At 41.2% G+C, this 13,764-nt stretch overlaps 1 protein-coding gene across 1 annotated transcript in view; it reads left to right on the forward strand.

The window, feature by feature from the left end:
- CORO1C (coronin 1C) overlaps positions 1 to 13,764 on the forward strand; it is a 66,960-nt gene that overhangs the window by 909 nt on the left and 52,287 nt on the right. The gene's annotated exons all lie outside the window — the stretch shown is intronic.

Consider the following 13,764-nt stretch of genomic DNA (forward strand, 5'->3'; position numbering starts at 1 on the left):
AAAATAAAAAAGTTAAATTCTAATGGATTGTTATTCCCTACGACACATATATTACAAAATGCACTTCACTAAAAAAAGCCTAATAAAGTCTAAGAGGCGTCTCATAATAAAGATAATATACAGGAAACATTACTGTCATGAAGCTAATGCCCCATGTTGCAGAAACACAGCTTTTTTGTTGCAGATTTTGCTGAGCTTTTTTGAGCAAAAACAAAGAGTGGCTATCCACTCTTCCCTTTGGCTCAAAAAAAGCAGCATTTCTGCAACGTGAGGCATTAGCCTAAATGGGTTTTCTAAAATCACTGGATCCTGGTCACTTATCATCCTGGTCATCTTCTATTTGGGCATCCCATCTCCCATTCCATCTGGTGATGGCACTGGCTGGGAAAAAAGTGCAGAGATTCAGATGAATGCTGCAGACTACCACTGACCTCAGCAGTCACCTGATGGGTATCAGTGACATCACTGCTGATACATCACCAGTCCCTATCAGGTGACAGCTGAGGCCAATGGTTAGTCGCAGTGGATATCTGCACCGAAAGAAACTGCGATAGGCGAATATCACTTTGTTTTTGTATTTTACCCCATCCCCGACCCCTCCTGGGTTTTCCAATGATTTATTAATATTGATTTATTTAGCTTACTTATATATTATATCACTTTCCCATATCGAGTCTGCAAAACCCCTTTAAAATATAAGTATAATATACACATAAACGGTCAAATGATGTGAATATTGAGGGTTTTTTATAACTCAATATTATTAAACATACTATCTAATTTTGGGCGGTACCCATAATATGAGCATTCTAGGTATAAATCATTAAAGAGGACCTGTCACCTCTCCTGATATGTCTGTCAGTAAATAATTGTGTTCCCTGTTCATGTTCGTTTTTTCAGACGGACAAAGAAATTTAGTATACAATACTTTGTGTCCATCCAAAAAAAGTGATAGAAGGGGATCTTTTTTTTTTTCTTTCAAACATTGATCTCTATATAAACAGATGGCCATCCATTTGTGTCCATTTTTTGCATCCTGTATATACACATGGTTTAGAGTCCTATTTCAACATCTAATCACACAAGGGTACTCCATTTTAGACACAAAAATAATAAAACCTAACTTTTATTGGCTATAGTTAAAAATCTACACCCAGTGATCATTCCAAAATAAATAAAGTGAATAAAGTGACTAAAAACAAATGACTGATACTATTTTATGGTTGGTACAATCACCATGTACCATGTACGATACCACCTAGCAATACATGGTGATTGTACCAACCATAAAATAGTATCAGTCATTTGTTTTTAGTCACTTTATTCACTTTATTTATTTTGGAATGATCACTGGGTGTAGATTTTTAACTATAGCCAATAAAAGTTAGGTTTTATTATTTTTGTGTCTAAAATGGAGTACCCTTGTGTGATTACATTTTTTGCATCTGTTAAACAGTAACAAATGTGAATGGCGCCTTACAGAGATGACACATAATTAGAACTGAAGTTTGTGTGTTTCTTTATAATATCAGTAATTATAATTCCTGCCTGTTAACACGGAAATCTTCACATATATTTTTTGCAGAAAATGAGACAGAACAATGACCAGGTATTTGGTTTAGGAAAGAAGTTTCCTGATATACATTATATAGTATAAATCTGAGAAAAGTCTATAAATTCCCAATTTATGGCATTATTCAGCCTTCGTATCTGTGTTGTCGCCATATTATATATATATAATTTTTTGTATTTGCCAAATTATACATAGCAAACTGCAAGGTGTGATGATGAAACATTGTGCTCTTTGAGTTGCTGCTGATGTAATAATATAAGACCATACATATACCATACAGTCTACACACACTGCTCAGACTGTACTGAGGTTTGTTTTTTATTATTATTTTGAGGTATAACAGAACATCAGAATAGCAATAATAAAGTGCAGAAAAGTACAACAATAGGTACAACATTAGATACCAAAAAGCATAGAACAAGGGTAATACCGACTACTGTACAGAGGTTTATTATGCAGAAGAAAAATGGAATGGTAATTTTTACTGTCATTAAGAATTAGTAACAAAGTTGTCATTTTCATTGTACATCTACAATTCATGACTGGAACACAATAGCTCTGCCTCTGTATTTGAAGGCCCCAGGCAGTTAGTATTAGATTGAAGCTGTCCATATGTGCCACAGTCTCCAGGGTCACCCTAGACCAAACTGTTGGCTCATTACAATATGCATAAATGCAAAATCATGCAAATCATCTGTGTATGTAATTACTGCCATGTTAATGATGGAGATAAATCAACCCATATTTAACCAACATAACCAACTGTAATTGTATTGTATTTAGTTAAATCCAGCCGACATTAATATATATTTTTGTCTTTACACTTAAAGAGGTTGTGCCAGGATATGACGATATTGCCTATTGGTAGGGTACAGGGTAATTTCATGATCTGTAGTAGACCACTACCGATCTGGAGAATTGGAAGAGTCATGGTGAATGTTTGGCCTGCTGAACCATCAGAACAGGAGCCCATTTGTCAGTATTGGTGTGTGTGTGTGTGTGTGTGTGGGGTCCTAGATGTTGGACCTTGACCTATCATGAAATTAATCAATATCCAATCAATGGGGGATACCTTCATATCTTAGTGCAACCCTATTAAGGCCCATATATTTCAGGAATAATGTTAGAATATCATCATTTGCTGTTGCTGTCCAGCTCAGTATATGTATTAAGGTGGACACGTATGCTCAGACTTGCTTCCATTTCTTCTCTATTGAATATGCAGATGGATCCCTGGTATGGTGAGCTGTGGTCTGCTCCTGAAGCTGTTAGAGGAGATCCTTCATGGCTGAGAATTTTGTTAGGGGGTGACATTTCCTATTTAAATAGTGTTTATCAATGTGTATCTGGGATGAGCTTTAATAGCAGCAGCCTTTATGTGTATGTTATTAGAAGATCCCATGTCAAGAGACCCCAGGCTATGATTGTACCCTCTGAGAGAAGTAGACCTAGTGTGAAAGTGGCCTTAGAACAATACATATTGCTGAGTATATATGTGAATCACTACAGTAAAGTGTGTCTGTCTACAAAAGAAGAAACCTATGGTTGTCAATTTTTGTAGCCCCCATTTACAAGCTGACTCCCCATAGCAAGGATCCTTCACATACTTGGGTAAGCAGAGAAAGAAGTAAGACTGAGCATGGGTGTCCACCTCTAGTACATTTATTGATGTAGACACAGTAAAGGCTGTTTCTTTGGGGATATAAGCATTTTTATAATTTTAGATCAAATAAAAATAATATTGAATTATGGACTAGATTTAACTTTAAACAATACTCGTCTTGGGACAACCCCAGAGATATAGCAGGCAGGGGCCTGGGGGTTGGGACAATGGTCCCAGTGGTGTAACTAAAGTCTTGTGAGCCCCGGTGCAGTCTTTTTTTCTCGAGTCCCCTTCCTCGTCCCTACAGTGAATTCTTGATATTGATGGTAATGGGTGCTAAGGGCTCGTTCACATCTGCGCCCGGTCTCCGTTATACAGGTTTCCGTTTCCTGCATAAAACAGAGCAGGAGACGGAAACCTGCAGGAGTCTTTCTCACCCATTCATTTGAATGGGTGAGAAAGCTGTCTGGCCGTGAGCGGCGGTGAGCGTTTTATGCTCTCCGCCATGAAACCGGGTTTTTTAATCCGGACACAGAGTCGGACATGCAGTACTCTGTGTCCGGATTAAAAAAAACAGTTTCACAGCGGAGAGCATAAAACGCTCACCGCCGCTCACGGCCGGACCCGGTCTGTGCTTTCCATCTTCTTGCATGCACAGAATGGAGACCAGAACGCAGGTGTGAACCTAGCGTAAGGAGTTTAATCATCCTTACTGTGGTTAGGGTAATCTGTGGGTCTCCTTGGTTTATGGGTCAGATGGAAGCTGCAATACTGATGCCAGTGCTTATGGGCCCCCTAAGGCTCTTGAGCCCTGGTGTAAGTGCACCCCTTCAAGTTACGTCCCTGAATGGTTCTGAGCCCACTGATTCTGTGGGGCACACCCCACTGCCATTAGTATATGCTGTATTTTTAACTACGGTAGATTGGCACCCCCAGGACAATGTAAATGACAATCTAGTTAAAATGCATCCTACTGATCTGTTATCTTGTAAACCACAAGCCACTTCAGCCTCGCAGGTTACAAGACGCTGAGACCTGACTACAGACAAGATTTCTACTTCTTGGCACAAGCAGGCACGATGACATCACAGCATACATCCTATGCGTGCTTACGGTGCATAGAGCATAGCTCAATAAGAGGAGGAGGGATCGCAGACAGGACAGTACAACTTTTTTTTTCTTGTTATGCGCACCTGTGGGCCTTTTAATAGTATATTTAGCTCATTAGGGGACAATATGAACATAAATGGGGGATCATTTATATAAAGGGCCATTGTGAATAGAAGAGGGGGGTCGGCTGTATTTATGTAGGGGTAATTTTTATTGATGACTTTTCCTCAGGATAGATCATCAATAAGAGATCAGTAGTCTCCCCACCCCACTGATCAGCTGACTGAAGGAGCCATGGCGCTAATATACAGCTAATTACATCCGCACAGTGAGGAAAAATACATGCAATGGACAAACTGTGATCTCCAAAACCGTTGTAATTTTTGAAATCGTAGCATGTCAATTATACCTATGGAAGTGTTGCCGGTTTCCCTATAGGTATAATGGAGACAGAAAGTCCATGTGAAAAGCACTGTGGGAAAAACCATGATGCATTGCCTCCGTGTTTTTTCCAACATCGCTATTTTGCTATGGCCTGTACATGGGGCCTTAGCCTTAATTAGGAAACATATGGGGCATTATTAATAAGGGGCACTATTTAACGAAGTACACAGAGGGACATTATTAAAGGGGATGCCCAGGCAAAATTGGACAACCCCTTTAACTTTTAAATCAGCCAGAGGTAGTGCAAAAAAAAAAAAAAAAAAAAAAAAGCATATTCATCAGTCCTCATTACTCCGATGTCCTCCTGGCACGTCCTGGGTTTTTCTGATCTGGTGGCTTCTCCCGAGTCTTTTTCAGAGTTCTGCTGAAGCCGCTGATTGGCCTCAGCAGTCACATGATCATTGAGGCCAATCAGCAGCCTCAGGAAGAGACCTGTGGTGTCACAGGTAGTGACATTGCATGCCATTCCCTGACTAGCCTCAGCGGTCACATGACTGCTGAGGGCAATCAACGGTTTCAGCGGAACTCCAGAAGAGATTTATTCAGCAGAAGAACCGGAACACACCAGGAGGACACCGGTGTATTGGAGACAGGTGAATATGATTTTATTTATTTTTTTAATTCCCCGGCTGATTTAAAAGTTGAAAGGACTGCACTTGGAAATATTATTTATTCTGGGGGATTATATCATATATTTTATAACTGGGGGTAGCAGTAGTATGATGACTTTATGTAGTTGAGGACAATGTAGGTCAGGTGCCTGGAGAAGTGAGGAGCCAAAGTTGTCTTTGTTGTGAACTTAAAAGTGGCAAATCACAGCTGGAAAAAGTGGTCATAGTCCAGATAAAAGAGATTGGAACTGTGAATGATTACAGTCAGAGATTGTATTCACTATTGTATATCTACTACTATACAGTCAGTTTATATTGATAATATTGGTATTCATGAGCTGAAGGCGCACTTATTCCACCCCCAACCCCCCCTTCCCATGCTGAACCCCTAGCTACACCTCTGGATAAACCCTTTAATCATCTTTAACCATGCATACTATAGATATATACATAGTACATATTTGTGTATTGCTTCAAAATAAAGCAGAATTTGCATGGATATATGAATTAAAGTATTTAAATCTACTATATAGAACTGAGCAAGGCACTATTACTATAGGGAGGCACTAAAGGGGCATATGACCCCTGACGCCAATCACTGTTCTTGGCTGTCATATGACAAGCAAGCTAGCATTACAGTATACAGGGTTTTGTTCTGTAAGCGTATATTCGTACTACTGTTATTGCAGTCTGTGCAGTCCCGTGTGCACCACTTTTTCATCCATCAGAAAAATAAAAAAAAATCATGTTTTTTTAACCTGGGGGTGAATGCAAATGGTCACCAGACGGAGGGGACTTCATCTGCATCTGTTGTTTAATGTTCATTGCTCTCACCCCATGACAGATGAAAGCAATGGACATTAAATAACAGCAGTGTGAACAACCCGAACCCTATGGTGCTAATATTTGTTCCTTGTAGAGTGGTATTATTTAGTCATTGTATGATTGATTATTTATTCCGCATATTTTATAATCGTACATAGAAAATTGTCTTATAGCTGCCCTGTCTTTGCGATAAATAGATACCGCCCTAGTGTCCCTCTTTTAGAGAGATAGTTGCTACTTTTAATCCAAATCCTTCTGTCCCTCTCTTTTTGATATTGGAAATAGATGTGCATTAATAAACTTAACTATATTGTTTCAGAAACTATCTATATATTAGAACCCAAAGATCTAAAGATCTTAAAGGGGTTGTCCAGTTTCAGACAAATAAATGTTATTGTTTGCATAAGAAGAATTACAATTTTCTTTATCAATTCCTCAGGGTTTCTAGATCTCTGCTTGCTCTCATTCTGCTTACTTCCAGTGGATAGAAAGCAGCCCATGGTCATGAACACACAAGTATACAGCTTGTCATAGTCATAGCATACTAAACAGATCGGTGTGTTCATCACATGACCATGGATTATATATCACACAACCATAGAATGATTTTTATCCACTGGAAGTAAACAAAGGATGACAGCAAGCAGAGATCTAAAAAACCATGAGGAATTGATACAGAAAATTGTATAACTTTTTATTATGAAAAAAGTAACATTTATTTGCTAAAACTGGACAACTCCTTTAAAATGTCTATATTGATATATAATTTTAAGAAAACACTATTCAAGCATATAGATATGAATAACTTAAGCATGAACAAGGGCTAATACTGCACCAATCCAAAAACATTTGTGGACCATGCGATAACAACCAAATCCAAAAAATCATGACCACTAAATAATAATAATAATAATAATAATTAGAGATGAGCGAACAGTAAAATATTCGATGTTTCTTATTCGTTCCGAATAGCATCTCAATATTCGACTATTCGAACGAATATCGAACCCCATTATAGTCTATGGGAGGGGATCCCACCATTCGACTCAGGAGGGTCACCAAGTCCACTATGACACCCCAGGAAATGATGCCAACACCTCTAAAATGCAACTGGGACAGCAGGGGAAGCATGTCTGGGGGCATCTAACACACCAAAGTCCCTCTATTACCCCACTATCACAGCCTAACAACTACACATTTTCCACACCTGGAAACCTTCTTTACTCCCCAAATGGATGGACACAAACCCCAATTTAAGCTCAACAAACATTAACAAGCACCCCTTTAAATCACAATCCCCCTTGACAACCACAGATGGAATAGGCAATAGGAAATCCTTCAGTCCCCACCCCGAACTGTCATTGTGGATGTGTGTGATGTGGTAAGACCTTCCAAAATTCACTTTTCTAGCCCTTAACATGAGCCCTTCCAAATTAAGTTACAGGCCCTTAAGCTGAGTTACCAGCAGAAATTGAGGCCCTTCAGGTGACTTCAGCCTTCTACCTGCAGAGTTTTAGGCCCTTGAACTTAGTTCAGCCTTGCACCAGCAGAGATTTGTTGGCCCTTTGGGTGAGTTGAGCCTTTAAAAAGCAGTGTTTTTGGCCCTTGGAGTGAGTAGAGCCTTTAAAATACAGTGGTTTTGGCCCTTGGAGTGAGTGGAGCCTTTCAGCTACAGTGCTTTTGGCCCTTGGAGTGAGTAGAGCCTTTAGAAAGCAATGTTTTTGGCCTTTGGAGTGAGTGGAACCTTTAAACTACAGTGCTTTTGGCCCTTGGAGTGAGTAGAGCCTTTAAAATACAGTGCTTTTGGCCCTTGGAGTGGGTACAGCCTTTAAAAATCAGTGTTTTATGCCCTTGGGGTGACTAGAGCCATGCAGCAGCAGTCTTTTATTTTTTGGCCCTTGGGGTGACTAGAGCCATGCAGCAGCAGTGTTTCATTTTTTGGTCCTTGGGGTGACCAGAGCCAAGCAGCAGCAGTGTTTCATTTTTTGGCCCTTGGGGTGACTAGAGCCATGCAGCAGCAGTGTTTCATTTTTTGGCCCTTGGGGTGACCAGAGCCATGCAGCAGCAGTGTTTCATTTTTTGGCCCTTGGGGTGACTAGAGCCATGCAGCAGCAGTGTTTCATTTTTTGGCCCTTGGGGTGACTAGAGCCATGCAGCAGCAGTGTTTCATTTTTTGGCCCTTTTGGTGACTAGAGCCATGCAGCAGCAGTGTTTCATTTTTTGGCCCTTGGGGTGACTAGAGCCATGCAGCAGCAGTGTTTCATTTTTTGGCCCTTGGGGTGACTCCTAAAAAATTAGATTTCAGGCCCTTGGGGGTGAGCCCTAAAACATTAATTTTCAGGCCCTTGGGGGGAGCCCTAAAAAATTAGTACCTGGACTGTGGAGTGGATATACGGCTGGGTATCCACATCCTAGCCCACGTTCCCTGCTCATGATGACGAAGGACATTCGTGCCATCCCCTCTACAGTAGCTGGACTGTGGACTAGACACCCAGCTGGGTATGCACGTCCACGTCCTCTGCTGCTACTGATGAGAGGCAATGCTGGCAGCCCCTTTTCAGTACCTGGACTGTGGACTACACACCCAGCTGGGTATGCACATCCACGTCCTTGCCCCCTGCTGCTACTGACGAGAGGCAATGCTGGCAGCCCCTCTCCAGTAGCTGGACTGTGGACTACACACCCAGCTGGGTATGCACGTCCACGTCCTCGCACACGTCCCCTGCTGCTACGCTGCATGATTTTCTAGCTAGCTAGCTATTATTGAGCTCTGAAAAGAGCTGTTATTATTCAGAATTCCTGCCTAACCAAAGCACTGTATCGCACTGACAGTCTTATTCCACACTCTCCCTATCACTCCAAAACTGAAATGACACGAATAGGGCGGCGGCCGTTCTTATGAATTGGGAGGTCACATGTTTTCGGCAGCCAATGGGTTTTTTCAATTTTTTTCACTGCCTCCGTTGTCGTAGTTCCCGTCCCAGGGAGGGGACACAAATTTTTACTGCGTATGCGGCCTTGTATTCGATTGTGAACAAATACATCGAATGTCATGATAGTCGATCGAATACCTATTCGATCGAACGGCGTCCGCTCATCTCTAATAATAATAATAATAAAGCATTTTATTAATGAATATATTAAACAACAGAAATAAAGAAAAGAGGATGTGAAAAATGGAGACACAACATGATAACGGCCATATGAGAAATACAGGACGTATAGATATGTATATAGTACAATATTGCAGCAGGGTCTGTGAGAACCACTTAAATATTAACAATCACATTCTATCTAGTACAGCTTTGGGAAAACAAGAGCCCCAAATACACAGAAATATACCTGTATATGGTAACACTCAGATCCCATAAGCTCAAAACATATGCATAGAGTAACAAACATCCCAGTATAATTGGCCTGCACTACACCTCGGCTTCATCTAGGGGGCGCGGTTCCACGGACCCTGCTCCAATGTTGTCCTATATTGATATCTATATGCCCTTGTATCTCTCATTTGCCTCATAGTGTAGTATGGAAAAACTTGACTGTCCCACACACAGCCCTGATCTCAACTCCATTGAACACCTTCAGGATGAGCTAGAATGGAGATTGTGAGGTATTATAATTGCAAGACATTGTATACCCCATAATGGTATCAATAAAAACAACTTGTCCTGCAAAAATAAAAAAGAGAACCCCTACATAACTCTGTAGAATAAAACAAAAAAAAAAAACATTAGTTATGGGAGTCAGAATGTGATGATAGAAAAGAAATGTAGTTCTAATATATGTATGTATCGCACAATGAATGCCGTCGTACACAACCCCTAAAAAATTAAACATATTCTTTCAGTTTCCTAATGTATTGCATGGAATATTATATGTAGGAAGTACAGTTTTTTACTGCCAAAAACAAGCCCTCACACCGCTGTGTGAACAAAAAAGTAAAAATTCTGGAAGGTTTTTTATAACTTTTGGAAGGTGGCAGGAAACAATGAAATACTGAAAATTCACCACGGTGGGAAGCGGTTAGTAGCATGTCTCCCACTCAGACTAGGACCAAGCCAAACAACGTTTAGGGAATCCCCTTGTGTTGTGTATTCTCTGCAGGTAGATCTGTGCCAGCATAAGGAATAGACCATGTCCCTCATACTTCTATGGGCACAGTGGCATTCATTCTCCATTACCTTGCTGTCAGCAAACTAACCTCTGCCCGCGACTTCGTCTGCGTGTTGTTGGTGTCAATGATCTGCCTATATTCAGCAAATTGCTACTGTCAATGGTTTGCCTGCTCCGACATTTCAGCAGCTCTTAAGCTGTCCTGTTGCTGAATTTGTTCCTCACGCCGTGCCTGTGATTGTTCCGGCATCTCAGCAGCTTGCTGGGACGCCATATAATGAGTGTGTTGTTGGCGTTGATGATCCGCCTGCTCCAGTGTTTCGGCAGCTTTCAAGCTGGGCTGCCGCTGAACTCATTCCTCGCACTGTGGCCGTGATTGTTCCGGCATCTCTGCAGCTCGCTGGGAAGCCATATAATGAGCGTGTTGTTGGCGATGATAATCCGTCTGCTCCAGGGTTTCGGCAGCTGTCAAACTGACCTGCTTCTAAACTCATTCCTTGCACTGTGCCCGTGATTGTTCCGGCATCTCAGCAACTCGCTGGGATGCCATATAATGAGCGTGTTGTTGGCGATGATAATCCGCCTGCTACGGGGATTCGGCAGCTGTCAAGCTGACCTGCTTTTAAACTCGTTCCTTGCACTGTGCCCGTGATTCTTCCGGCATCTCAGCAACTCACTGGGATGCCATATAATGAGCGTGTTGTTGGTGTTGATAATCTGCTTGCTCCGGCGTTTCGGCAGCTGTCAAACTGGCCTGCCGCTGAACTCGTTCCTCGTGCTGTTCCCGTGATTGTTGCGGCATCTCAGCAGCTCGCTGGGACGCCATCTAATGAGCATGTTGTTGGCGATGATAATCCACCTGCTCCGGCGTTTCAGCAGCTGTCCTGCTGCTAAACTCATTCCTCACGCTGTGCCCATGATTGTTCCGGCATCTCAGCAGCTAGCTGGGAAGCCATATAATGAGTGTGTTGTTGGCACCAATGATCCCCATCAGCTCCGCTTGAGGAGAACTCTGTTGACTTCTGGCTACCTTCATAGCTCTCGTTTTAGAATTTTGTGACAATTAGATTTTCTTTTTCCTGGCTTGTTTAAAAGTAGCAGACTGCCAATTTGGATTAAAGGAGTTTTCCTATCCAATGTGTCAGCATGTTGCCTGGGGCAGATCAGATAATATTCAAATGCATGTACAGAATGGACTGAGGGTTAGCTGAATGTTTACATAGAGAGATAACAGACCTGGCTTTATCAGAACCTGAGATAAGCTGCTGCAAGAGCAGTTTAATATAGTATGTGAAAATAAATTCGGAACAGTCGTGAAGTCATGTCATTTACTGGGATAAAAAGTAGCCTATGTTTTAATCGAGGTTACAAACTATCTATGTGCCGAATTTAATTCAAATCCGTTAAGCCGTTTTTACGTGATTGAGTATTAGTAGGATAGGATAGTAGGATAGGATTATAATATTAGTAGGATGTGAAAGTTTGTGTGTTTGTATGTTTGTTCCTCAATCATGCAAAAAAACGCTAAACCAATATGGATGAAATTTGGCACATACAGTGTTGGCCAAAAGTATTGGCACCCCTGCAATTCTGTCAGATAATAATCATTTTCTTCCAGAAAATGATTGCAATCACAAATTCTTTGGTATTATTATCTTCATTTAATTTGTCTTCAATGGAAAACCACCAAGAGAATTGTCAAGAAGTCAAATTGGATATAATTCCAATGTCCATAAAAAGGGGGTGGACAAAAGTATTGGCACTGTTTGAAAAATCATATGATGCTTCTGTAATTTGTGTAATTAACAGCACCTGTTACTTACCTGAGTCACCTAACAGGTGGTGGCAATAACTAAATCACACTTGCAGCCAGTTGAAATGGATTAAAGTTGACTCAACCTCTGTCCTGTGTCCTTGTGTGTACCACATTGAGCATGGAGAAAAGAAAGAAGACCAAAGAACTGTCTGAGGACTTGAGAAGCAAAATTGTGAGGAAGCATGAGCAATCTCAAGGCTACAAGTCCATCTCCAAAGACCTGAATGTTCCTGTGTCTACCGTGCGCAGTGTCATCAAGAAGTTTAAAGCCCATGGCACTGTGGCTAACCTCCCTAGATGTGGACGGAAAAGTAAAATTGACGAAAGATTTCAACGCAACATTGTGCGGATGATGGATAAAGAACCTCGAATAACATTCATACAAGTTCAAGCTGCTCTGCAGTCCGAGGGTACAACAGTGTCACCCCATACTATCCGTTGGCATCTGAATGAAAAGGGACTGTATGGTAGGATACCCAGGAAGACCCCACTTCTTACCCAGAGACATAAAAAAGCCAGGCTGGAGTTTGCCAAAACTTACCTGAGAAAGCCAAAAACGTTTTGGAAGAATGTTCTCTGGTCAGATGAGACAAAAGTAGAGCTTTTTGGGAAAAGGCATCAACATAGAGTTTACAGGGGAAAAAAATAGGCCTTCAAAGAAAAGAACACGGTCCCTACAGTCAAACATGGCGGAGGTTCCCTGATGTTTTAGGATTGCTTTGCTGCCACTGGTACTGGACTGCTTGACCGTGTGCATGGCATTATGAAGTCTGAAGACTACCAACAAATTTTGCAGCATAATGTAGGGCCCAGTGTGAGAAAGCTGGGTCTCCCTCAGAGGTCATGAGTCTTCCAGCAGGACAATGACCCAAAACACACTTCAAAAAGCACTAGAAAATGGTTTGAGAGAAAGCACTGGAGACTTCTAAAGTGACCAGCAATGAGTCCAGGCCTGAATCCCATAGAACACCTGTGGAGAGATCTCAAAATGGCAGTTTAGAGAAGGCCCCCTTCACATCTCAGGGACCTGGAGCAGTTTGCCAAAGAAGAATGGTCTAAAATCCCAGCAGAGCATTGTAAGAAACTCATTGATGGTTACCGGAAGCGGTTGTTCGCAATTATTTTGTCTAAAGGTTGTGCTACCAAGTATTAGGCTGAGGGTGCCAATACTTTTGTCCGGCCCATTTTTGGAGTTTTGTGTAAAATGATCAATGATTTGACTTTTTTTTCATTCTCTTTTGTGTTTTTTCATTGCAAGCAAAATAAATGAAGATACTAATACCAAAGAGTTTGTGCTTGCAATCATTTTCTGGAAGAAACTTGGTATTATCTGACAGAATTGCAGGGGTGCCAATACTTTTGGCCAACACTGTAAATAGTTTACCTTGATTAAAACTTGGGCTACTTTTTATCCGGGTAATTGACATGGCTTCACGACTGTTATGAATTTATGTTCATATACTATACTTCTCTTGGCAGCAGCATTATCTCAGCTAATTGGAGATTGCTGATAAAGCCTGGTCTGTTATCTATGTATGTAAACACACAGATAACCATCAGTCCATTGTGAACAAGTATTTGCATATTATCTGATCTGATTGGCAGTTTTCCAATTTTAAACATGCTAGGAAAAAGAAAATCTAATTTGTTGCAAAATTCTAAA

This window comes from Leptodactylus fuscus, chromosome 1, assembly GCF_031893055.1.
Source record: "Leptodactylus fuscus isolate aLepFus1 chromosome 1, aLepFus1.hap2, whole genome shotgun sequence".
In the NCBI taxonomy this organism is placed as follows: Eukaryota; Metazoa; Chordata; class Amphibia; order Anura; family Leptodactylidae; genus Leptodactylus; species Leptodactylus fuscus.